The sequence below is a fragment of the Lissotriton vulgaris genome, chromosome 3_1 (genome assembly GCF_964263255.1).
Source record: "Lissotriton vulgaris chromosome 3_1, aLisVul1.2, whole genome shotgun sequence".
Classification (NCBI taxonomy): domain Eukaryota; kingdom Metazoa; phylum Chordata; class Amphibia; order Caudata; family Salamandridae; genus Lissotriton; species Lissotriton vulgaris.
In genome coordinates, this window is record NC_141689.1 from 1029864705 (window position 1) to 1029892047 (window position 27343).

The 27343-nt window shown below is 44.2% G+C and overlaps 1 protein-coding gene across 2 annotated transcripts in view; it reads right to left on the bottom strand.

The window, feature by feature from the left end:
• RIC1 (RIC1 partner of RAB6A GEF complex) overlaps positions 1–27343 on the bottom strand; it is a 979735-nt gene that overhangs the window by 404070 nt on the left and 548322 nt on the right. The gene's annotated exons all lie outside the window — the stretch shown is intronic.

A 27343-nucleotide genomic window follows, 5' to 3' on the forward strand; every position in this document is an offset into this window, starting at 1 on the left:
GGCAGGAGTGCCCATGTGAGTGCACGGTGAGCGATGCAACAGTGAGAGAGTAGGGTGGGAGGAGTGAGGTGACCATATGATTTTTGAGACGAATGTATGCATGGTTAGTGATGGGCTTGTTTGAGTAGGAGTGCAAATTGACAAGTGAGTCCGGGGGACAGGTAAGTGATGCCCTTCTAGCCCTACGGGATAGCGCCTGGCACTGTGCAATATATCTAGACACTGGCAGAAATATCCTAGGATGCCGCAATTATCCTAGGAAGAATATGAGTTTTCCATTTTTAAATGTACTTTCATACTTATTTATGTCCGCCTATATCAGAGTCGCCCAAATTTGGCATACATGCATCTTGGGCAAAGGGAGGAAAAGGGGACTTCTTGGCATTTAAGTCACGTTAGGTACGAACAAGAGCTCCACTCCTCCCCAGAATTCTCTGCACTCATCACTGCATTCATGACCGCAGGACTTGCCTCACAACATGGCAGGGATCTGCTGGACCTCCTACTGACTGCAGCAGTGAAATTGGTACTGTCCAGCTGGATGGATACAGCTAAGAAGTCATACAAAGGTTGGATCAATTGGGTAACGCACCTCAGGGGCCCAGACAGCACGGTACTACAAAACTCACCCTGGAAACCAGCTACTAGGGGGATATGGAAATCGCTTGGCGTGTACCTGGACTCCTATGAACCCCCATGATTTCACTTGAGGGGGTCGGCTGCCCACAAAACAAAACGCTATAAACACAGAATAGGCTCATCGCTATACTACTCTTCTTGTAACCTATCTCCTCCCTTTCTACTCTACTCTCTCTCTCTTTCTTTCATCTGTCCTAATCTTCTAGCAAGACATTGTAAACGGATGCAGCCAAACATGTACATCAACTACCTGTAACCATTGCAACACCAACCAAGCTTGGCTGGTACCCCGTAACGGTAAAGAGAATGTACTTGCCTGTAAAATTGAATTAAAATGTATTTATTTATTTATTTATTTATTTATTTATTGACATTTGTAGAGCGCGGCGAATACCCGTGGGCGTCTCGGCGCTAATTAAGGGATGGATCAGCAACTGGGGTAAAGAAGATATACAAGGCTATTGGTCAAATAACCACGTCTTTAGCTGTCAAAGCAAAGCAACGAAGCGCAGCTGAAAATAAAAAAACGAAAACGATTTTCCGAGCACATTTTTTATTTCTTCATACAATGTATTCTGCATGTAATCGGATTCACTCAGGTACACATCATTTAAGCACCTCAGCAATTCCAGGAGGATGGCAAATGGAAAGGACAGTTCAAAGTAGACGACTGCTGTAGGAACTGCTCTGCCTACTTCCCTAGATCCCACACTGATCTTTAGGTTTACTTATTTTGGGCAGACAAGGAAATAATTGTAGTTTCATTCAAATTCCTAATTACGGTAGTGACATGTAAGATAGCTCAGTGGGATATTAAATACTCTAGAGGCCGATGTCACTGTACATCTTGCAAGACCCAGTTTTAAAAACAAAAGAGAGGTGGGGTGATTCCGCTCTTCATATTCTTGAGGAGGGTAACGTGCACCACTGAGATGGTCGACAGCGGCGGGTTTTCTTTAAAGTTAATGTGATATGTGTATTCAGTTTGGGACATTCCCATTTGTTAATAACTGCCTTCACCGCTGCCCCAAAAATTGTGCCTCGAAGTGGATCTTGTTTTTGTTTTGCTTTTACAAAACAGTAAAACGTGAACTGCACACTCATTTCTAGGCTATAAACCAAAAAAGAAAAATCTAGACCATTCCCTCTTTTATCCATCCACTATTCCTTTTCCATATAAATAACAGACCTCACATGCCCACCACTCAAATGAATTGCATAGTTCCCTATACTAATTCCCACTAATGCTGTTTGGGTTCCGGAGTAGCATGCTACTCACCAAAAAGCTCTTCAACACCTCATCAAGGGTAGCATGCGCTATATAAATGCAAATATTTTTCCCTCTTCTATCCATCCACTATCCTTCTCAATCCAAATAACAGACTAACTTATCCACTGCTCAAATTACTTTCATATTTCATAATACTAATTCACCACTAATCCTTTATGCCAAAAAAGCCCTTTGATGCCTCGTTGGTGGTAGTAAGCGCTATATAAATGCAATTACAATTCAGTACAATAAAATACTTCATCTGAAAGGTTAGATCAGACTCTGCTCCTTGAGTGTTGGTGGTCTCTGGGTCACTGCAGGATCTGGCTCCATGCATGGCTGAAAGTGGCGACCAACTCTCCCCACTGAACCTGCAGAAAAGCATTGAACAAATCTGTGCGTCCGGCATTGACCGTTAACCACTGCTCAATGCACACTCAAACTACATCAAACGGAGGCCACAGCACCCAGAGCTAGTTGACCACAAATGTAAACTGGACTACTAATGCCATGCCAGTGATGCTCACATGGGCGTCCGCAGGGGGGGGCAAGGGGGTGCGCTTGCCCCCCCCTGGATCGCCGGTCTATCCGGTGCTGGCCCAGTGACAATGTGATATTATCGCTTAGGCAGCGCACATTGCTGTAGCAGACCCCATGTGTTCCTAGCAGGTAGGCCATCAACATTCCTTTTATCCCTAATTTTCACAACTACAGCAGGCTGTGCTGTTCCCCTGCGAGAAGCCCCAGGAGTTTAAACGTTCTCTCACTTGGGGCCTCTCGCACTTCTCTTTGAACTCTGGAGGCTGCAGGAGCCCCTCCCCGACCTCGAGCAGACTGTGGACGGGCCCATTGTCATTCTCTCTGCTGCTGATCATCGCATAAAGAATGACAATGGGCCGTCTGCCTTTAACAGGCCTTGAAGGCAAGTGCTTGGAGGCAGTAGATTATACCACCCACATCTGAGAAAAAAAAATCTACTATTAGATCCGTTAGCTTTTTTTTTTAGCCTAAACTGTTTAGCTCGTGTTTATTTTTTATTTGTAAATATTAATCATTACTTCTGAACCGAGTTTCCCAGCCTCATGTTCTCACATATTGCATTGCAGTAGTCTAGTTGTGCAAAACTGAATGAAGCTGGGAAACCCAGTTCAGAAGTAATGTTTAATATTTTAGTAACAAAATAAATACGAGCTTAAACAGTTAAAAAAGCAAACGGAAATTAGATTCTCAAACACTGAAGTTAAATTTTTGCCCCCCCCTGGAAACATTTCTGCGGACGCCCATGGATGCTCATACTGCCGAACTCAGAAGGAAAATAGTCAGAGCGGCCCCTTGCTGGGCTGTATTGCTGCATTATGCAGCATTAGTACCTGAGTTATCTGCACCATCAAGTCTGGGGCCTATATTGGATGTCGCCTACGGACCGCTTTTAGCAGTCGGTGGGGGTAGAACTAGCTTGGTTGGCGCCAATACTTACTGGGCTTTGGGCCAACCTGTTGCTTACCTTTGGGAAGCTTTCTTGTCAATATTTCCCTGCTTCTTGTTTGATGGTTTTCCTTGCTCATCTTGTATTTGTCCCTCCATCGCGCACAGCTTCTTTACAGTCCTTCTGATTGGATGACTTGGATCCTCCACTTCACACGTTCAGGGGACTACTTTCTTCTTTTTCATTCAGCACTTCTTAGGCAGTGGATGTGTTTTATTACTTTCTCCCATCTGAACTGTTTTCACCCTCACAAAGGCTCCATCCATGTTCCACTCCCCAAGTTCATTGTTTGCTTCCCCATCCCTTTCAGCAATTTTTAGGTCTCGCCTATTAATCCCGCAAGGGATAATAGATGAGAGTATAGAGAGCAAATCAAGGTCTGAAACCATCGCGGATTTCGGACAGTTTGTGTGGTGCACTCATGCAGAAAGCGTGTCCACATCAAAGCCATCAGCCTCCATCCTACAGGTATCTGAAGTTTACCCCAGCGTGCGCTCGGCCTTTCTCCTCCCCCCTCATTATTCACCCCTGCTGTTGCTGCCTACGGCCGTACTTTCACTTTCACGGCCGCCAGGCCGTGTCTATTTCAACATCCTCCCCCCTCCCAGTGTTAGACTCGTTTTTTTATGGTGCCTTCCTGCCCTCTGTTAGACTCGTTTTTTGTTCCTTCCTGCCCTCTGTTAGACTCGTTTTTCCCTTTTTCTGCCCTTCTGCCCTCTGTTAGACTCGTTTTTTGTGCCTTTCTGCCCTCTGTTAGACTCGTTTTTCCCTTGTTTTTCTGCCCTTATCCCCTCTGTTAGACTCGTTTTTTGTGCCTTTCTGCCCTCTGTTAGACTCGTTTTATGTGCCTTTCTGCCCTCTGTTAGACTTGTTTTTCTCTTGTTTTTCTGCCCTTCTGCCCTGTTAGACTCGTTTTTTGTGCCTTTCTGCTCTCTGCATCACCACATCATCACTCAGCACCATCACAATATCACTCAGCACCACCCAGCACCACCACAGCACCACTCAGCCCCACCACAGCACCACTCAGCCCCACCACAGCACCACTCAGCATCACCACAGCACCACTCAGCATCACCACAGCATCACTCCGCACAACCACAGCATCACTCAGCACAACCACAGCATCACTCAGCACAACCACAGCATCACTCAGCACAACCACAGCATCACTCAGCACAACCACAGCATCACTCAGCGCAACCACAGCATCACTCAGCGCAACCACAGCATCACTCAGCGCAACCACAGCATCACTCAGCACCACCACAGCATCACTCAGCACCACCACAGCATCACTCAGCACCACCACAGCATCACTCAGCACCACCACAGCATCACTCAGCACCACCACAGCACCACTCAGCACCACCACAGCACCACTCAGCAGCACCACAGCACCACTCAGCAGCACCACAGCACCACTCAGCAGCACCACAGCACCACTCAGCACCACCACAGCACCACTCAGCACCACCACAGCACCACTCAGCACCACCACAGCACCACTCAGCCTCAGCAGCACCACAGCACCACTCAGCACCACCACAGCACCACTCAGCACCACCACAGCACCACTCAGCACCACCACAGCACCACTCAGCACCACCACAGCACCACTCAGCGCAACCACAGCATCACTCAGCGCAACCACAGCATCACTCAGCGCAACCACAGCATCACTCAGTGCAACCACAGCATCACTCAGCGCAACCACAGCATCACTCAGCGCAACCACAGCATCACTCAGCGCAACCACAGCATCACTCAGCGCAACCACAGCATCACTCAGCGCAACCACAGCATCACTCAGCGCAACCACAGCATCACTCAGCGCAACCACAGCATCACTCAGCGCAACCACAGCATCACTCAGCGCAACCACAGCATCACTCAGCGCAACCACAGCATCACTCAGCACCACCACAGCATCACTGGTTCAATTATGTTCTCTCAATGTTTCAAGCTTTATTACAAATGTCACAAAAAGATGTTAATATTTCACTTCTGTTCTTGGATTTTTGTCACAATAAAATACACTGAACATAATCTTCACAAAAGTTATTTACAAAAGTTTAAGCTATTGCCATTATAAATTACAATAACTTTTATTTGAATATTAATTATTAAAAAAAATAAAAGCCATTGTTATTTGTAATAGCAATACATGTAAGTCACGTAAATACAACACATATTGCATTACAAATGCTATAGGTGTCCCATTTGCGAAAGTTATAACTAATGGCATTGTAAATGACAAAGCTATTAATTATTCTTTTTGCTTTATATATTTTTTCATCCTCCCCCTACCTCAGTCTCTGCCACTGCTCCTTTGCACACTCCATTTACATTGCTACCCCATGTCCCTCACCTGCTGCTCTCCCAGTTCTCTCACTCCTTTTCATATTTTGTGTAGGGCTCTGCAGCTACAACTTGCTGCTGGGGTGCTCGCTGTTCCAAATGCGCTTTTGCAAACCTTCAATTTTTTTATACATCACTCCAAGATTGTCGTCCGACATCTTGTACAGGTAAATTTAAATAAATCAATTTTGAAAATGGTCGCCGGATCATGGTGTGTGGACATGCATGTGCAGTACTTCTTCAATGTCGGGGCGGACATATCAGTCCCTGATTTGCTGCTGGCTTGCTTCCATTGAAAGTCTTCAATGTTAATCATGTTACAGACTTTCTTGCTGTGCATATTGTCAGTATGTGCTAGTGTTTTTGTTCCAGCAATGGCATATTGTGTATTTTATAGGCAAATAGGACCTTTTTTCTGCAGGCTGTGTGTGAAATTAATGAGATTTCTATTTGTAACTGTATTTTTAATGGTTGTTGGTTTCTTTCCTTGTAATTTGTTTAGTTGGTAGTTTTGGGCAAAGAGTAAGCTACAACTTCTGTAGTTGTCATTTGATTTTGTATTTTTTTTCTTCTCTTTCCTTATGTATTTTGCATTTTCTCAAGTCGTTTATCATTTTGTACTTGTTTTGTGCATGATGGTTGCTTTTAGATTGTTTTTACATTTTTTCAGTTATTTTATGGAGTGGTTTGTCCTGGTGTTCTCCCAAATTTTGTTTGCATACATTGGATATCTCTTTTTCAATCATTGATTTATTGGATTTTTTTTGTGCTCTGTGATCCACTTTTTGGGTACTACATTGGAGAATACCTTCTCTTTAAACAATATTTGTGCTTCACTTTAGTTGTTTTTCAGTGTTTTTTTATTCTGAACCCTTTCCTCTACGCATTTCTTGTCTTTCTTTCAGTTTTTGGATTTACAGATATGGTTTCACCTAGGATATCTGCTGCTGCAGTACTGGAACGGATTATAGAATGTAGTTCAAAACTGGAGCCAGATTATGATCCAGAAAAGGAATCTGCAGTTAGATGTGGCAGAGATTTCTCGGTCAGAGAGCAATCCTCAGATGATTTGGCAATGAAACTTCTATTATTGCGGGGCCAAACTGTGGGGCCTATTAGGATGGCCATTCTAGCGGGAACAGGACCGCCTGCCTGTCATGTGGCGGCTACAACCGCCACCGCGGCCGTCGTTTCTGGCATTTAAATATTGCGGCGGGTGCTGCATGGTAAACTGCCATGTTGTGCATTTCCATGCACAACATGGCAGGCACCAAGCTGTGCCTGTCACCTTGTGCATGGACATGTAGAGGGATACCATGGGTACCCCGCAACTGCACCCCTCCCAATCCCCAGGGGTGCAACAGGCCCCCAAAGCAAATCCCTGGCAGCCTTTCCATGGCGGCATTGCCATCATGGAAAGGCCTTGAAATCCACATTCATAATATGAATGGCGGTACCTGCTAGGCACCGCCACCATATAGGAGCCCCAGATCCGGCCGGCCGGGAATCGTAACGCTTGCCAACCGGTGGAAAAGCGGCGGCCGGACTTTCCATCCGCCGAGATACCCACCGCCATCGTGATATGGCGGTGGGTAAAGCATGTTACGATGGCATGACGGTCACCACTGCCGGCACGGCGGTGGCGATCATTACACCATCGTAATCAGCCCCTATGTTTTTGTTGAACAGGAACTGTAACCTCCAGTGTTAAGGGAACATCAAGCCCATACACAGTCTGTCAAAATTGTGTCTGGTGGAGTTAGTGCAAAGGATCAGTTAAGGTGGGTTGCGCTGGATGGAGTCTAACCTGTTCTTAAGCCTTTTACTTAAGTTGCTAGTTGTACTTTGGACAGAAACAATTACTCTCCAATTGATTTTTTTCAATATATTTGGGGATGATGAGTTTCTCAGAGAGATGGTTGTGCAAACTAATCTATATGCCAAGCAGTGGGCACTTTTCATGATGTTTTTGGTGTTTTTTCTGAGTCACTTGTGGTGTTTTTAGTGCAGTATGCATGCACGATAATGGTGTCATTAGGTATTGTGAGTGGTTGATTCACACTGTGGGAACAATGGGGGCTGTCTTGGCTTGTCTAATTTTGAGTTCCGTGTAAGGATTATGTTTCTTTAATATATAGGTTTGAAGGGTCTATATTTGGTGTTATTACAATACTTTGTCTTGAAGATGGTCCCATATACTTGTCTGACACGAAGAGACCGAAATGTAAACTTTCTGACCACTACAACATCTTCCGAATGGATCACAAAGTTATATTGGATCAGAGGATACTAAGTTTATAACACAGACGCTGAAAATTAGTTGAGTCGTTTCACTAGCTGACTCTAGTCGCCATTTAAAATACCTGAACTTCTGGGACTACTGTGTCAGCTAGAGGGGTCTTCCTATGTGACCCAATAAAAGGATACACATTAACAAACAAAGGTTTCATTGTTTAAATAAATATTTGTTGTTTATACACCAGTCTGTAACAGATTTTGCAAAGTATGATATACTTTCATTTGAAATGGTAATTGGATATATCTGATACTAATCACATAACTAAGAAATATTTTATTAAATTACTCTTTCAGGAATCATTTTGTGTCTTGATTTGAAAGTACCCAGTCTCAAGAGGGGGATTAATGGGTTGACCTATTTTTCACAGTAGTATTTGATGCAGCACATGGGTAGGCTACTGCCCCCATTAAAAATCCACCAGTCGACTCAGACCAGTGTTGAGGAGTTAAAGTGTTGTTGTCTTACAGTGCTGATGGGAATTGTGTATAAACCATTGGTGTCCTCTTACCAGACTAGTGACCCATTGTGGTGCACTCCATTGTACTCTGCTGCCATTTATACATATCTTTTTTGCTTTTGTGGTGTATGCTGCATTTCAATGAGAACAGATAAATTGGGGTTGTGAAGTGCACTCCTTTTTTGTCCGTTGTAAAGGGGTGGACTTCACAACCCCAATTTATCTGTTTATACTACCTTGCCACCCGTGAAGTAGCATCCACCCAGCATAAAAATGTATTTCGATTCAATCTCAAATATTACGGATAATAAGGCAGAAACCAAAACGTATACTTCAGCACAAGCTTCAGATATATACTCACTAATCACAGATATTCGGACTTTCAGCACACGAAGAGGTTCAGTAACTCAATCACTACGACAACTAGAATTCATCTCAAGACGAGTATTAAATCAAAAACTTCATGCATCTACGTTAATAAAATATCATAAAGTTCAAAGGATCCCCCGCGGATTAAGGCTTTCAATCAAACCCATGCTCTACAAGTTCCAATACAATAAACATTTTATGGACAAATGGTACTCTATATTAAATAAATGTTCATTGGACTTAATACTTCTATTGGTTGAAGAACTGGCAAAAACTATCAAGGAGCTACAAGAGGAAATCGATGTTCTAAAGCAAGAAATCTCTAAACAAATGGCACAGGATGAACTATCAGCCACCCTAAAAGATCTAAATGACAAACTTGACAAATACGAAAAAGACACACAAGAAATAAAACCACGTAAATTCAAAAGAGATACAATAGATTATAAACTCAACCAGGTTTACACTTGGGCAGAAGTTTATGCAAGAAGAAAACCAGCTCCCAAATTCGTATCATCTTCACAAGAAAGCGTGGTCTCAGATAAAGATCTATCCGCAACGCGCCAACCACTAGCTACATCAACCTCAGGAATTGTGGTACAAGTAGATCAAGCTTCAACAAGCACAACATCTAAACAACAGAGTTTTTTAGACAAAGGTCCCCTAGCAGGAAGACCCCCGGAAACATCAGACAACGTAAGACCTGCCGTGGAAAGGGACACAATCAGTCAAAATCTGAGGAGCAAAAACAAAGTTTAGCGATAAACATTTCTTCAAAAGAACTGAATAAACAACAATTAAACGTTCTAGAAAAAGGCACTGGATTTGTACCAACTCACCAAAGTAACAAACTAGAAACAGAAGTTGCCTTCTTCATATTTATGAGGGTACTCATATTAAGGCATTTTTTTGAAAATATAGTGCCCACCATGCCAGAATTCACACAACCGAAAGAGAAACTTGAATACAAAGAATTCAAAGAACCAAGTACATACATGGCACCAATATCGCACAAAATTTTGGACATTTTTGAAATTCTAGTTAAACAGGACTTACAACAAATCAATTGGCAGCAGCATCACAGAACTAATTTGAATAAACATGAACTTGACATTCTCAAAAAATTGGCAGAAGACTCCACGATCACAATAAAGAGAGCTGATAAGGGAGGAGCCCTAGTCATTATGGACACTATTTTTTATAACACCAAGGTAGAAACCCACATCCAAGATGAAACAACCTATTTGAAATTATCTCATAACCCCATTCAAGAGATATCTAAAACACAGGAAGAAATCTTAAACAGAACTTTGGAAATGGAATGGATCAATGAAAACACAAGAACATTTCTGACTGTTAAACATCCTCGCTGACCGGAACTTAACATGCTCCCCAAAATTCATAAAAATGCCACTGATCCACCAATGAGACCCATAGTCAGTGGCTGTGGGTCACTGTTTGAACCTTTGGGAAAATACATTGACGAATTCCTCCAAATTTTCGTACAAGGATGGACATCATATATAAGAGACACAGGTCACTTTCTTCAATCTTTGGACACAGTGAAACTGGAAGACAGAAACATCTTGCTATGCACGATAGACGTATCGTCTTTATACACCTCAATCCCCTTAGCTGAATGCCTGGAAGCATGTAAGTGGGCATTGTTACAATTACCGAACATCGAAGCCAACAAAGTTTTCATTCTTGAATTACTTCAATTTTGTTTACGTCACTCTTATTTCAAATGGAATAATGAGCACTTTCTACAAATCAGTGGAACTTCTATGGGGTTTTCGGGGGCCCCATCTTTCGCCAACACCTTTATGGCCAAATTCGAAAATGACTTTATACTGACAGAAAATACTTGGAAAGCTCATACCGTTTTTCACAGGCGGTTTATCGACGATAACTTCTTACTATGGAAAGGTCCACAATCCCTATTGACCGACAAAATACTAGAACTCAATACAAGAAACCCAAGAATACAGTTTACTTTCACCATCAACAAACAAGAGATACCGTACTTAGACGTACTAGTACAATTGCAAAATAATAAAATAGAAACAGCGGTTTATCACAAACCAACAGACAGAAATAATACCTTAGCCTACAACAGTTTCCACCCCAGGTATCTCTTGCAAAACTTACCATACTCGCAATTAATACGATGCAAAAGGATCACATCAACCGCACAAGCATTGGAAATAGAAACCATTCGACAAAGACAAAGATTTGAAGCCAAGGGATACCCTGATGATGTCATACAAAAAGCAGAAGATAAAATTTCAGGAGTCAAAAGAGAACAATTGTTACAAACCAAAACCAAATCAAGAATGGATTGTCAAGTTTTTGTAACCAAGTACTCCACACAAGCTAATTCAATCAAAAAGATTATCAACACAAGATGGGAATAACTGCAAAAAGAGGAAGATTTTCATGGCATCTTTGCACATACTAGAAACTCCAATTTGCACGAACTGATTACTCGCACTAAAAAGGAAATAGAATCCACTCATCTCAACAAAGGTATGAAAAAATGTTACAATTGCACCCACTGCAATAACGTGATAGAAGGACCCTTTATACTGCACCCCCAGAATGGCAAAAAAGATAAGACTCAGGCAACAAACGAATTGCAATTCATCATAAATCATCTACAGTATAAAATGCCCCTGCGGAAAACTATACGTAGGAAAAACTGAGCGTAAAGTAAAAGTCAGGATTACAGAACACAAGAGCCAAATACGAAATAAGACTTTAACATCCAGTCTAGTTTCACACTGGACAGAAATGAAACATACGATTCCGCAACTTAGGTTTCAAGTCTTAGAACAGATTCAAATCCAGCCGGATCGAAACAATGAAAAATGGTTATCGCGAAGAGAAATCTGGTGGATAGATTTTCTGCAAACTTATGTACCAAAAGGTCTTAACGACAAAATAGATATGTTGTGTTTTCTGTAAACTCCCAGATCAACAACCATTCATTTAACATCAACGGAATAACTAATGTTTCTATAGACAGCCCTTTAAGATAAAGATTTTCCTCTTTCCCAGATCCAAAAAGGGCAGGTCCCTCAACCACTAGATCTAAAATCCTCACACAAATCCATACAACCAGGGTAAAAAACATTTTTTACACACAACCGTAGAGGATATTAGATTTGAGTATACGCATCAATTTTCTAAATACTAGTTGTTGGTTTCTACAGTTTATAGAAAATTCATCAATGTCAAAAACGTACATATTCTAGTATAGACAACACTGTCATTGTTTACAACGAATGGATGTTAAAATTGTTTATTAATTGTTTATTAATCCTTATTCACAGTTTTTTTCAGAAACATGTTGGTTTCACTATCTTCCACTCTATTTGCCTCACACTAAGTTTCTAAATGAGCAATGAATATACAGCTTCTTATATTCCCATTTCCAAGATTTCAGTATATCATTCCTTTAGCATCCACACAGCGAACAACAATATTCAGTCATGACAGGATCCAGCGTTAATGTCTTTTATGTGCTTCACTTAATATTATTCAGCATTTTCCACACTCAATATACCAGTACCAACATGGCGAACTACCCCGCACCAGAACCTAGTCCGTCATCTATGACATTTACGAGAATTTCAAATAGGTTCTTTTCTTCTTTTTTTCGTTTATCAGTAAAATAACGTCAGTATCTTGTATACTTTATAAATAAAGTGAGCTCCTCAGACAGGTATCTCTAGCGCCTCCAGGGCGCCACATTATTAATCATAGTCTTTCTTTTACTTTCATTAACCGTTTCTTCGTTAGGCATCATTTAAGCAACTTCCGCAGTCCGTAGTCGATCTTCGGTTCGCGTTCGCACGCGGGTTTCCGAATGAGAGTACCTTGAACAAGCAATCCAGACGCCAACCCTCGCTGCCTATCAACGTTATACAGGTATTAACCTAACTTGGTAGATTGGTTATGTAAACGTTATCCCGACCTTCATTTAACGGATCCTTCTAAACACTCTTTAGGATCTGGTATTTAAAAAGGAGCTACTCGCCGAGTCGACACTCCATCTCTAAAATCAACTTCGATGTCGTAGTAGACGCACATTATAAAGGTATACCACGCCCACACTTTCCTAAAAGTTTTGATTTTGTTCAACAATACTTATCATGTCACTTACCATCACTACGTCCCTGTCTATTCCCTAGTTACCAACTGTCTCCTTAACTCTGCTACCCTAGGTGCGAACCTATTTACCTCCAAGTGAGGTCGCATTTGCGCCGACTTTGTTTAGTTAGCAACAGCATTTCAGCCCACTTCTGATATCGCATTATTTAAAAAAAACTTCTCATCCTCACGCAGTCTAACCCAAAGAGGACGTCTGGACACCATTTTCGATATACAGTCAAGCCAGAATCGGTGACTTGAATTACATCACCCAGCAACCTCGGTATGACATATGACATTTAAAATTTTTTATAGATCACCTTTTTTCAATAATACAGAAAACTCTATATTTTGAGTTTAATTCTCGATTCTGTAGGTTTTAAAAAAAATCTTCAGTCACCGCCCCAGCACGCAGTCTTTTCAAAAAAGTGTCTTCCAGTTCAACAGATGAGTCTTTCATCTTTAAAAGCGCTTCTTGAGTTTTTTCTTTACCATTCTTATTATTTCCACTAGGGTTCATTTAACACCATTTTGAAATGACATTAGCATGTTGATGCTCAAACCCAAAGGCTGAATTTAGCTCTTTTCAACAATGTAAGTTCAATTTTTGCGAAATCAACAACATGTCCATTCAAAACTACCCTTTGTATAATTATTGACAAAATATGTGTTGTCTTTCTCAATTGTGAAATCAATATGTTCATTTGAGACCACTTTATGTAAAACATTTGACTAATTTTCTATTTATGATATACAATGTATGATAACATGTGAACCTATTTCTCAAACATCATTTGTGCTGATAGTCGCATTTTAAGTTTATCCATTATGTTATGTTTTTCAGTGCCCCTGACGAAGGGATATTATCCCGAAATGCATTGGGACAGAATCACCTTTTCTCTTCAGTTATAACTTCTTTGTACTAAGACAGCGAATTGAATGTCTAGAAAAAGTCAGACAAACATGTATTTTCTTTGTCATATGTAAATATAGAAAGCACTAAATCTGGAAAAAGGATTGAAAAAATGCGTTTCAATTAAATATCTTGAAAATCTAAATCAGTGTTTCCAAATTGATAGATTACATAGGCAGATGGATTTCTGCCAAAGGTAGTGCGGGAAGGGTCTAATGACGCCAGTCACTAGTCTGCATTTCAATGAGAAGGCACAAGCTCTTCCTTCCCAGAGATTGTTCAGACTGTGATAATCTGTTCAAGTTTGTTCTGTGCAGGAGCATTTTGGTGGGAGTTTTGAGAAATCTATACACTTGGAAAGAGCATAGGGTCAGAGGAGTCCTCAGTGTTGTATAGGGAATGGCTGCTGTTTAAGCTGTATGTCAAAAGAAAAAGAGCACGGTATGGTATGAAGTTGAACCTACATTGTGGAAGTATCTACAACGGGTCTACACTGGGAAGAACTATAGCATTTCATTACCTGTTTGAAATGGGTCATTAAGTACCTGGGCCAACTGTTTTGGGCTCTTGTGCATCTCCATGGCTACCACTTGTACCTAGATCATTTCTATACTGTAATTACACTATTCAGGCAGTTGTTTTCTATAGCCACTCTTGCTTGCTGTACAAATAGGACCAATAGAAAAGGGTTTCCCAAAGAGATGGCCGCTATGAAGCTAGTGCTGGGATGTACTGTCAACCATCTAGTTCTAAGACTGCAGGAACCTGGATCCATTGACCACAATCCTTAATGTGACAACATGTCTAATGTCCCTGTAAGGTAAAGTAGCAGAAGTCCAGAAGCCTAAGTGTGTTTTTGACAGTGGTAAACATAGGGATGGGGTTGACGAGCAGGATCAGATGCTTCAGCCTTACAATTCTGCATGTAAGGGCAGTACTTGTTATAAGAAGCAGGATGTGCACCGGACGCAATATACAGTGCATATAATATCTATTGCAAGGCAGCTCCTGGACACAAGATGACCTTTTTTTTCTACTTTGAGGAGGCAGTCATCAGCAATATTGTTTTGAATGAAGCAGGAGGGGTGCACAATGTGTCTGATTATGTTTTATGGTTGGCTGGATTACACATATCTGAACTCCTTCAGAGAATTTTCAAACTTACTCCGAGAACTTCAGAGAAGAAACACCAACATGATCAGTAATGACAAGTTTGTTCCAGAAAGGGATTCCGGATAGAGACCAGGTACTACTTTCTCCTGTGTCCTTCAAACCTGCCTTGTGCCCCTGCTAGCCTTTTAATTTGAACCCCACAAAGTTGAAACTATAGGAAGCTACTTGAGAAAGCAAGCATTGCTTTGGATTTTCATGCTTTTAGGGAGCTTGTTTTTTCCAATGTTGCTTTAATGGTAGTAAGTATGAGTGATAAAAGTATGTGAGCTCGTTTTGCATATATGCTTCAGAAGTGTGGGCATAATGTGTATGATAGTAGGTCATTTGTTACTAACTTGAATTTCTCTACATTTTTGATTTTCAAATGTACATTTTGTAAAATACCCTCATATCGCAATGGATATTGGTACGAATAACCCTTCTAAACTCAGTTTCTTGGACACATTTAACAAATTCATTCTTACATGTTTTTCAATCAATAGACTTTACCTTATAAATACACATTCTTCCAAATCAATAGATGTTACCTTACGAACCGATGCATAGTCGAAACAATGAAAAATCATTATACAGTGCAACTCGGATAGCGGCTATGGGGATTGCTTGTTTGGGAACAACCACCAGGGCTGACATTAGGGCTGTGCAAGTGGTGCAGCCAAACTGTGTGCTCACCTGGGGAGGGGAATGCTAACCTCAAGTGGGGTTGGGGGGGAGGCGCTCGGTTTAGCAATAACTTAGTATTTTTTAAAACCTGCTGCAGAGTTTCTTGTTGGTCCACTTTTCAGTTAGGAATAAAAATGTAAAGATAAATCTGGTGATAAATGTTTCTGCTAGAGAGAGGGAGATCAGAGTTTTGCCAAGTGGCAGTTGTGACTCGTAATAAAGTAGAAACAAGATGATGGACGGAGTGCTGAAACTTTTCAGACACTCAACCCCAGTCACAGATGTAGGTTGAATTCATTATCTTTCTTTAGCTCACTACACAACCCCAGTTCAGACCCATCATATGCAAATTAGTCTTGACCCTATTCATCCTTGGAACAGTCCAGCCCGAACTGCCAAGCCAGGTCTTCCCTGGACCGGAAACAAGCACTCTGGGACCGGTTTCGGAATAACACCCCTCATCAGCCAGGCTAGCTTGAACCCAGTGGCAAAGTAAGCAAGGGACCCACGTCTGGGCATACCCTGCCAACTTAGGGTGAACAAAGGAAACACAGGCAGATTACGGACGGAGAGCTGTAACTTTTCAGACACTCACCCCCAGTCACAGATCTGGGCTGAATCCGTCATAGTTCTTTAGCTCACTTCACCACCCTAGTTCAGACCCAGCCATATGCAAATAAGTCTTGACCCTTGGATAATAGGGTCAAGACTGATTTGCATATAGCTGGGTCTGAACTGTAAAGGCAAGGGGAGAAGAAAACGATGGATTTAGGCCCAGATCTCTGTAATGGGGTGAATGTTTGACATTGTGCAGCATTCTGTCCATCAATTGTTCTTTTTGCATTTGCCACCCAGAGTGGGACAAGTATGCCCAATCGTGTGTCCCGTGCTCACCAGGCCACTGAAGTCAAGCTAGCCTGGCTGAGGAAGGGTGATACCCTGAAACCGGTACCAGGAAGCTTGTTTCCAGTCCAGGGAGGACCAGGCCTGGCAGTTCTGGATGGACACTATTCATGGGGAACAGAGTCGAGCCTGATTTGCACATGGCTGGGTCTGAATTGGAAAGGCATGGAGAGCACAAAAATGATGGACTTAGGCCCAGATCTCTGTACCTGGGTGAATGTTTGACATTGTGCAGCATTCTGTCCATCAATTGTTCTTTTTGCATTTGCAATAAAGTAGGCCAGAGGGTTACTTAATATGCCTGCTGCAAAGAAAGCGTACCGTGTAGATCACAGATCTGCATTTTATGTGGATAGCTGAGTGGATTACTGCTTTTGACACAGAGATTCTTTGGTTACCGCAGTTCATAAGATACAGCCCCAGTATAGGATGGTGATTGTTACGAACGTCATCAAAGAGCTGCAAGCAAACTGCATAAAATAGGTTAGGAAATAATGTTTTTTTCCTCCCAGTCTTTTATTATCTATTCCTAATGTTGCTAAAAAGGGTTCACTTGGGTAGATATACTTTCGTATTAGTAAAGATAGCCTTCACCAGTGCTTTAAAACAAATGAAATGTATGTGAGAGAGGGGCTATGGAGAAATGAGGGACACTTGCCCGGCGGTAGTGAGGTAATCCTAGGAGGAATTTATGGGGGAGGGGGTGCCAAAAATGACTACTCACAGGGCGCCTCCAACGATAATGCTGACTGACAACACTATATAAATCTGCAACTGAAAGAGTATGACTAAAGTAATAGTAGGTGACTTTTGAGCCTCGAACTTCAGGACAAACACTTACAGATGACCACATAACCACCTATTTAAATTTTCTCCCAGCTTACCTTCACTATCATTTTAATTTAAAACATTTATATATTTGGGAAACCCATGGGCAATAAACGCAAATGACTTCTGCATAATTACATTCCACTTTTCAGAAATGTATGTCGCTCACACCTCTTCTTGCAAACTACAAAAATAGAAAACATCAATCACCTCACAGAAAATTGCACAATTGTTTAAAAACAAATAAAACCTGGTTGTATCTAAAAAACGTGACTAGGATGATCCTAGCACAGCAAATCTTTTATAGGCCACCTCGGAAAAAAGTTACTTGTACACCACTTTTTAACCAATTTTTGGGGAAAAAATTGCCACAATCTATTTTCTTGGTTCCTCCAAAGAAAACCATTAGATTTCCTAACATGAGGGAGTAGGAGACGTACATTTGGTCAGGAATTCTTTTGTAGAAAAAAAGTTATAAATACTTAAGTGCAACCTGCCCCAAACGTAAATAAAGGACTTAAGGATGCAAACCTTCACTCACACAAGGTGCCCTACTTCAAGACAGGATCTCTCATCATCCTGGATGCAAGTCCAAGATGGATTTTGGTGAGGCTTTTCAGTTTCAGGCCTAGGTGAGCTTTGTTCAATTGTACTGCTGTCTTTTTTTTTTAAGGTGTGCCTGGCTGGATTAAAATTGTGAGATGATGGGTGAAAATCTTTATTTAACCAAACTCTCACATAATTAAAATATGCAGTTAATGATGTTTTTAAGGCTCTTTCTATCCTACCAGATATTTAAAAATCTATCTGATTCATTCATATCTTTCTGCCTCTATGATGTGCCCGTCTCTGGTCACTAAGTTTTAGCAAGACGTTGACCCACAAATGTTCTCCTTACACTAAGGGGGCACAATAATGCATTGTTTTTAAATGCAGGCAAAACGGATCCAACTTTCTGGTAAGAACCATCTACCCTAACTGAATTTTTATTCGCCTTCTGTGCTGGGAACTCCCTTCAAGTGTTCCAGTCATTGAGAACCTGGGGTGTCATTTGATTCTAACTCATCTTTTGACCATTAAATACTTACTGTAGCCAAACCCACACATTAACATCTATATAACCTTTCTAAGATTGGATCCTTTTCAACCGGAATAGCCGCCGCAGCGCTAAGGGGGGGGGGGGGAGTCGCACGTCGCGCCCATGCTGGTGACGGAACCGCTCCGTCACCAGCCGCGCTCGCGCTGTGCTCATGACGGAGCCGTTCCGTCACGGCCCGGCCCGCTCAATTGAATGCTCAGCGCAGGCGTGCCGAGTGGGCCGTGACGGAACCGCTCCGTCATCAGCACAGCGCGACCGCGGCTGATGAAGGAGTGGTTCCGTCACCAGCAGGGGAGGGGTTAAGCACACCTGCCGGTATGCATTTGGTATAGGCAGGAGTACTTCTCGACTAGGGTACTTAAATCTGTCTCAAGGCTCAATAAGCACACTGAAGGCAGTCCACATCTCTATCAGTTATGAAAGATCCAAATCAAAGATCCATAAAAATGAGGGTTTTGTGTATATAGTTGAAAGACAAGGATGGGGTGCTTCCTCTGTATATGATGGGCAAATATCAGTTCCAACAATATACTAGAACCTTGTCCCCACTGCGGATGCAAATCTCATTGTTCCAAAGTGGCACTGTGTAAAACTACGAAGGAAACTCATCAGTGTAGTAGATGGCAAACTATGGAATCAGCCGCCTATCTCTTTGTGCTGCCTTAGCAACTTTCTGGCTTTAACATGAACCACTTGCTAGAGAGCTGTGTTTCTTAAAAAAAAATGTTTCCGTTATTGTGTTGTAAAAGGTTTGATGGTAGGAATATCAAATAATTAAAATGAGGGGTATGTGTTAGATGCTACTTTATATCGGATAGCTGTTTTTGCTTCCTAAATGGATCTTGATCTGCCTTAGCATTGGTGTGCAGTATCAACTAAAAATAACAAGCATTTGCAATGCATTAGGGCTCGCATTAGGAAAGTTTGAGCTATTGGAATTGTAAATCACAAATTTTGTTTTTATGTGTTGGTTTTGAAAGTAGCTAAATTAATAGCTTTGTCATTGACAATGCCAATAGTTGTAACTTTTTCAAATGTGACACCTATAGCATTTGTAATGCAATATGTCTTGTATTTATGTGACTTAGATGTATTGATATTATTTATTTAAAGAGTTTTATATAGCGCTGGCTAGACCCGAAGGTATCAGAGCGCTTTACATGAGAATCAACAATGTAACATAAAAATTTCAACAATTACATAATAAATCCCAAAAAATAGGCGATTCAATTAGGAGAGGAGAGAAAGGAGAGAGAAAAGTAGTGGAGGGGGCAGGGGAGGTGAGAAAAGGAGGATAAGGGAAAAGACAATACGGAGAGACGAAAAGAAGTCTGTCTAAAGACCGACTGGGTAGGTGAGGACCAAGGAGGGAATCCACGGCCCATCTCACCTATAGCTAAACCAGGAAGCTCCATCGGGCATCAGACAAACAAGTTCAGTCAAATAACAAGGGTTTTTATTTTTTTTAAATAATTAATCCTTAAATAAAAGTTATTGTAATGTATAATGGCAATAGCTTAAACTTTTGTAAATACCTTTTGTGATTCAGTATATTTTATTGTGACGAAAATCCAAGAACACAAGTGAAATATTAACATCTTTTTGTGACATTTGTATTAAAGCTTGAAACATTGAGAGAACATATTTGAACCAGTTGTTGAATGGTTGCACAGACTGATGCTGTGGTGGCGCTGAGTGATGTTGAAGTGGCGACGAGTGATGCTGTGGCGTTCAGTGATGCTGTGGTAGAGCATAGTGATGTTGGGGTGCCCCTGAGTGATGTTGTGGTGCCCCTGAGTGATGCTGCGGTGGTGCTGAGTGATGCTGTGGTGGTGTGATAGATAGAGTGAGTGCGATAGATAGATAGAGGGAGGGCGATAGATAGAGTGAGGGCGATAGATAGATAGAGTGAGGGTGATAGATAGATAGAGTGAGGGCGATAGAGTGAGGGCGATAGATAGAGTGAGGGCGATAGATAGAGTGAGGGCGATAGATAGAGTGAGGGCAATAGATAGAGATCGATAGATAGAGTGAGGGCAATAGATAGAGATCGATAGATAGATAGAGTGAGGGCGATAGAGTGATAGATAGATAGATCGATAGGAGTGAGGGGAGTAGAGAGAGAAGGGGGTAGGTTTTTAGGTCTCGCGTTATCTCAGCAAGACCTAAAAACCACTGAGGAGGAATCTGAGCCACTAAAGATAAGTCACAGAGAACTGTCCTAGCTCAAAGCAAGAACATGCACGCTGAGGCTCAACAAAAACCATCGTCCTGTGGAGAGTACACAACTAACATGGGTCATCCCGTGACGAGAGGATGCAAGTCCCTGAATGATTTAAAAAGCGCAGACCAGCTGAGAAACAGAATAGTAAATTGGTGCATGAAGGCTTTTGTTAAGATTAAAGCAAGAATGAGGGAATACGTGTGGTTCGCTGGCATGTGGATGATGTCATATCAGAAAACTTACTGTGTTTGGCCACTGGGTGAGCTAACCTTACTGATGCACGAAATGACATCCCGTGGGACTGTGTGGTTACCAGCTTCGGTGCTCTCCCAGGCAGGCAGCACTGCTGCCAAGTTTTCAGTTTGCTGATGTGCGGCACCTGCAGGTTTTTGTGTTATGTGTGACATTTCTATGCGTTGCGTGTGACCCTTTGAGTGACACTCTTGCAGGCTGAACAAAGCACCGATGTGAGAAAGTACCCTCTCTTTGTACCATAGCGGTCTAGAAATGGAATTACAACAAATAGAACATCCACGATATGTTAAGGCAACATTAATAACCCTTTACCCTGAGAGCCAGGTGGTCTTTGCTAACAAGTGAAGACTAGCTGGGTGTTCCAGTTAGACAAGACACTGCCGGCCCATGACTTCTAAAACCCCCTCACACAGTGATACACACTGATGGAGACTGCCTTTGTGTTGTATGATGGAGAATTGTATAGTGATGTTCCCATTCTCAGAAAGAGCAAATATTGACAAATGTTTCATTTATTTAAGTAGTTCTATCTGGCATACACTACCAGCTGCAAATAAATGAAAAATACCACTGCCATCAAACGTCTTTTCTCGGCATAGCTGATGCCTTTGAAGGATTGCCCGCGTTGACGTGGGACACCTCACCTGCACTGCACAGAAGTGAAGCTCCAACACCGACGGCCTGGTAGGCTGTGCAGCGCCATATGGGAGGGCTCAGTGGGCGCTGTGTGCGGAGTAACTACAGACGGCCCGTGGTGTGAGCTACCTTCAGCCAGAACTGGGTTTCAAGCAACCAGAATAGCAAACAGCCATTTTTGAGACTCAGAGGTTTACTTTTTAATGTTGCATACCGTGGTGATGGCAAAAAAACACAAGCAAGCTGATGAGGTCACCCTTACAGTACAAGGTGAATCCCTATTTGAAGTAAAGGGCTCACAGCCTGATTGAGAATATATTGGAATTGCTCCACTGTCAGCAATGGGAACGCTTTGTGGACACATATACTAACAGTTTCGTGGGCAGACTGTAATAGAATGCAAATGCTACTTACCAGTATGCATCTGTTCTTGGCATGTAGGGCTGCTGACATTCATATCTGTGCATAGATCGCCACCTAGTGTTGGGTCCGGATGATTGCACATTGTTGTCCTGGAAGAGTCTTCGAAGTATCACGAGATAGGTGGCTCCTCCCCTGGACTACAGTGCGCATGGGCATCGCCTCCATCCCCAGATTGTTTTTAGCCATTGGCAGAGATGGAGTGAAGAATGTGAGTGATGGCCATGCTATGAGCATATGTGTATATATGAATGAACACTGCAGCTGCTACGGGCGCCGGGGAGGAGGGTGGGCGATATGAATGTCAGCAGCCCTACATGCCAAGAACAGATGCATACTGGTAAGTAGCATTTGCAGTTCGAGGCATGTGGGCTGCTGAATTCATATCTGTGCATAGAATACATAGCAGTCCCTCCATTATCGGCGGTCGCCCGTGCCAGCTGCAGCAGTTTGAAAAAGCGTTTTTAGAACAGCCTGACCAACAGCTGCCTGCTGTTTGGAATGCACGTCTACACAGTAGTGTTTAGTGAAAGTATGTGTGGTAGACCATGTGGCTGCTCTACAGATATCTTCTAAGGGAATGTTACCTAGGAAAGCCATAGAGGCCCCTAACTTCCTGGTGGAGTGGGCCCTCGGTGGGATAGTGAGAGTGCGCTTAGCTTTAGCATAACAGATCTGAATGCACTTTACTATCCATCTAGCAATCCCCGCTTTGGAGATAGCGTTTCCCTTGTGGTGTGTGGCAAAAGCAACAAAAAGTTGTTTGGTTTTGCGGAAATCTTTCGTCCTGTCTACATAGTACATTAAAGCCCGTTTCACATCAAGGGTATGGAGCATGCGCTCCGCCAGCGTCTCTGGGTTTTGGAAAAACACCGGCAATTCAATTGTTTGATTCATGTGGAATTGTGATACCACTTTGGGTAGGAATTTAGGGTTAGTGCGGAGCACCACCCTGTTAGCATGTACTTGGAAGAAAGGTTCCTGGATGGTGAGCGCCTGCAGCTCGCTAACCCTCCGTAGCGATGTAATTGCTACTAAGAACGCAACCTTCCAAGTCAGAAACTGAAGCTCACAAGAGTGCAGTGGCTCAAAGGGAGGACCCATCAGCCTCGTAAGAACCACATTGAGGTTCCATTCTGGAGCTGGTGGGGTCCTTGGTGGAATGACCCTTTTGAGTCCTTCCAGAAAGGCCTTGATAGCAGGGACCTTAAAGAGTGACAGGTGCTGCCTATTCTGGAGGTATGCTGCCATAGCAGACAGGTGAATGCGGATGGAAGAGTACGCTAGATTGCATCGATACAGGTGGAAAAGGTAACAGATGATGTTTTGAATGGAAGCATCTAGCGGGTCAATATCGTGGTTAGCACAGTAGATGACAAATCTCTTCCATTTAGCCGCATAACAAGCTCTAGTAGTGGGCTTCCTTGCCTCCCGAATGATGTCCATGCAATCTGGAGGAAGATTGAGGTAGCCAAACTCTAGGACTTCAGGAGCCAGATCGCCAGGTTGAGCTGTTGCGGATCTGGGTGCTGAATGTCGCCATGGCTCTGCGTCAGAAGGCTGGGAGTGAGATGAAGCCTTTGATGAGGCACCACGGAGAGTTCGAGAAACGTGGTGTACCATGGTTGGCGAGCCCACGTTGGAGCAACCAGGATGAGAGTCATCGAGTGCTGCCTGAGCTTGCGTGCCACCAGCGGTATCAGAGGTGCTGGGGGAAAAGCGAACGCAAATCTGCCTGACCAGTTCATCCACATCGCATTGCCCTGTGATTGCGGGTGTGGGAACCTGGCGGCGAAGCTTTGGCATTTTGCGTTCTCCTTTGTGGCGAATAGGTCTATCTCTGGATGACCCCATCTTTGGAAGTACGGTTGGAGTACTGATGGATGTATCTCCCACTCGTGCATCTGATGGCTGTGCCTGCTGAGCAGGTCCGCCATTTGATTGTCTTTGCCCGGGAGATGCTCTGCCATGAGGAAGATGTTCCTCTGAATGGCCCACTTCCACATGCTCTGAGCCAGATGAGACAGCTGTGGAGAGTGTGTGCCTCCCTGTTTCAGAATGTAGTACATGGCTGTCATGTTGTCCGTCCGGATCAACACGACTTTGTTGCACAGATGTACTTTGAACGCCTTTAAGGCCATGAAGATTGCCATCAGTTCCAACACATTGATGTGCATCTTCCTTTGCTGTAGTGTCCATAGTCCCTGCACCGTGTAGTGGAGTACATGCGCTCCCCATCCCTGGAGAGAGGCGTCCGTTGTCAGTATAATCTGTGGGACAGGCTCCTGGAATGGTCGGCCCTTGCAAAGGTTTTGTGGATTCCACCAATGCAGAGAGTTGTACGCCCGACCGCTCACCAACACTAGGTCTGTCAGTTGCCCATGAGCCTGAGTCCACTGACGTGCCAGGCACTCCTGAAGCGGACGCATATGTAGTCTCGCGTGCGGGACAATGGAGATGCAGGAGGCCATCATGCCTATCAACTGCATGAACACCCTCGCTGGAAGCGAGTGTTGGGGTCTGAATCGTTGGATCAGCGCCTGGATACTGGCGATTCTCACTGAATTTGGCTGCGCAGTGGCTGCCAGAGTGTCGATTGTCGCGCCCAGATACTGTCGCACGTGGGCGGGCTGGAGATGGGACTTTGGGTAGTTCAGAGAGAATCCCAGATCGTGCAGGAGATGAATGGTGCGTGACACGTGGTCGACGCACTGCTGTTCTGTCCTTGCTTGAATGAGCCAGTCGTCCAGGTAGGGAAAGACGTGGACGTGCTGGCGACGGAGATGCGCCGCCACGGTCGCCAGGCATTTTGTAAATACCCTTGGTGCTGTGGTGACCCCGAACGGCAGAACCTTGAACTGGTAATGCTGGTTTAAGATTGTGAATCTGAGATACTTCCTGTGTGAAGGATGCAGGGGGATATGAAAATATGCATCCTTCAGATCCAGTGTAGCCAGGAAGTCCCCCTGTTGAAGCAGGGGAAGCACCTGCTGCAACGTGAGCATATGGAAGTGCTCCGAGAGGATGTACCAGTTCAGGGGCCTGAGGTCCAGGATCGGTCTGAGGGACCCGTCCTTTTTGGGGATGAGAAAATAGAGGGAGTAAACCCCTGTTCCCTGTTCTTGCAATGGAACGAGCTCTATCGCCCCTTTTTGCAGCATGAGTAGAGCTTCTTGTTGCAACAAGGTCAAGTGCTCGCTGGACATAGGACGGTTTCTTGGCGGTATGTCCGGTGGAATGGACGTAAGCTCTAGACAGTACCCGTACTGGATAAGAGACCTCACCCACCTGTCTGTGGTGATGGACTCCCACGCCGGCAGGAACTGCTGGAGTCTCCCCCCGACTGGTGTTGTGTGGTCGGGGGGCAGTGACAAGACGTCACTGCTTGTTGGTGGTGGTGGACCTGGAGCCATTGTTTCCACGTCCCCTGCCCTTGACATTATTGCCTCTGTAACCACCTCTGCCCTTGTTGTTAAACGAGGCTTGGGTGTTACCCTTGTAATATTGTGTGGATTGGGATGCCTGTCCTCTTGAGGTGCCTTTTGAATTTGAGCGGCGAAAGGAGCCACCCCGAAACTGCTGACTTTGTAAAGCCCCCATTGACTTGGCAGTTTCCTGGTCTTTTTTCATTTTTTCCAGGGAGGCATCCACTTCAGGGCCAAACAGATGGTCTGGATTGACTGTTTGGTTTAGTATAGTAGTCTGGATGTCGGGTTTGAACCCCGAAATCCTAAGCCAGGCATGGCGTCTAAGCAACACGCTTGTATTGATAGCCCTGGAGGCCGTGTCTGCCACATCCAGTGCACATTTGATGGATGCGTTAGTAATGAGTTTACCCTCCTGAATAAGCATCTCCCCTGCCTCCTTGTACTGGTCAGGTAGGTGTTGTAGGATGGCCTCAAGTGTGTCATAATGTGCCCTATCATAACGTGCGAGCAGGGCTTGGGTGTTAGAAATCTTCCAGATGTTAGCTGCCTGTGCAGCGATCCTTTTGCCTGAGGCTTCGAAGATTTTCGACTCTTTATCTGGGGGAGGAGCGTCACCAGTTGTTTGAGAGTTTGCCCTCTTCCGAGCGTTGGAAACGACCAAGGAGTCCAATGGCAAGTGTCCCTTGATATACGTTGGATCTGTGGGTGCTGCCCGATATTTCCTGTCGATCCGAGGGTTGACCACACGCGCCCGTGTGGGTTCCCTGAAGACCTCTGCGGCATGCTTGAGCACCCCCTTAAGCATCGGCAGCGTTTTGACCGACTTTTCAGCCACCGAGAAGGTGTCGAACAAGAAGTCCACATCCACGGGGTCGGAGTGTAGTTCGACGTCGTGGTTGGCCGCAGCTCTCTCTATCAGTGCATTGAAGGCCGCCGAGTCTTCTGTAGGGGACGTCTTGGCGGCGAAAAGCTGAGTGTCCTGACCCGACTGCGGGTCCTCGTTGTCGGCCCCGGTGGTCCAGGGCACAGGCTCCTCCTCCGGATCCGAGTACGCCGGATAGGTGTACTCGGGATCCTCCTCGTCGGCATCGACTGCGACTGAATGCGCCGGCGAGTGCCCCAGGGCCTGGGGGGACACAGGTTCCACCATAGCCGAAGATCCCGCAGAGTCCTTTTTGTTTTTAAGAGGGATCTTAAAGGGTTCCAACGCCGGCTCCGCCGTGATCTTCCTCTTGAGGAGCGACAGTTTTCCGGTGTTGGCGTCGATGAACACCGCACGACGTTCCTCGACCGCAAGTGACTGGAGTCGAGGCTTTGGCACCGCTGAGGCAGCTTTGGGTGTCAATGGTTCCGTAGCGGGTCCGCCCGGCTTCGGCGCGAAGGCCTTCGGCGCCGACTTGGGCGGGAGAGTGAAACGGATAGGCTTGTGGCCCGTGGTAGTCTGAGGCGCCACAGTGTCCTGAGCGGGAACCACCCCGGCTTTTCGAATCCGCTGCAAGGATTCCGCCACCTTCTTTGTGAAGGCTGGAGAGGGCTGGACTGGCTCGAGCGAATCCTCATCCTCGAGATCCACAACGACAGAGGGCACTTTCTTCGGTGCCGGCGGCCCATGCCCATCGGCGTCGTCGCCCTGACGTTTCTTCGGAGCCGTCTTCGGGTCCACGACCCCTTTCGGCGCCGATGCAGCCGCATCTGAGATCTTCGCCTTCGGCGCCGACCCGGATGGTTTCGGGTCGGCCATTTTGGCGCGACGCTTCTGGTCGGC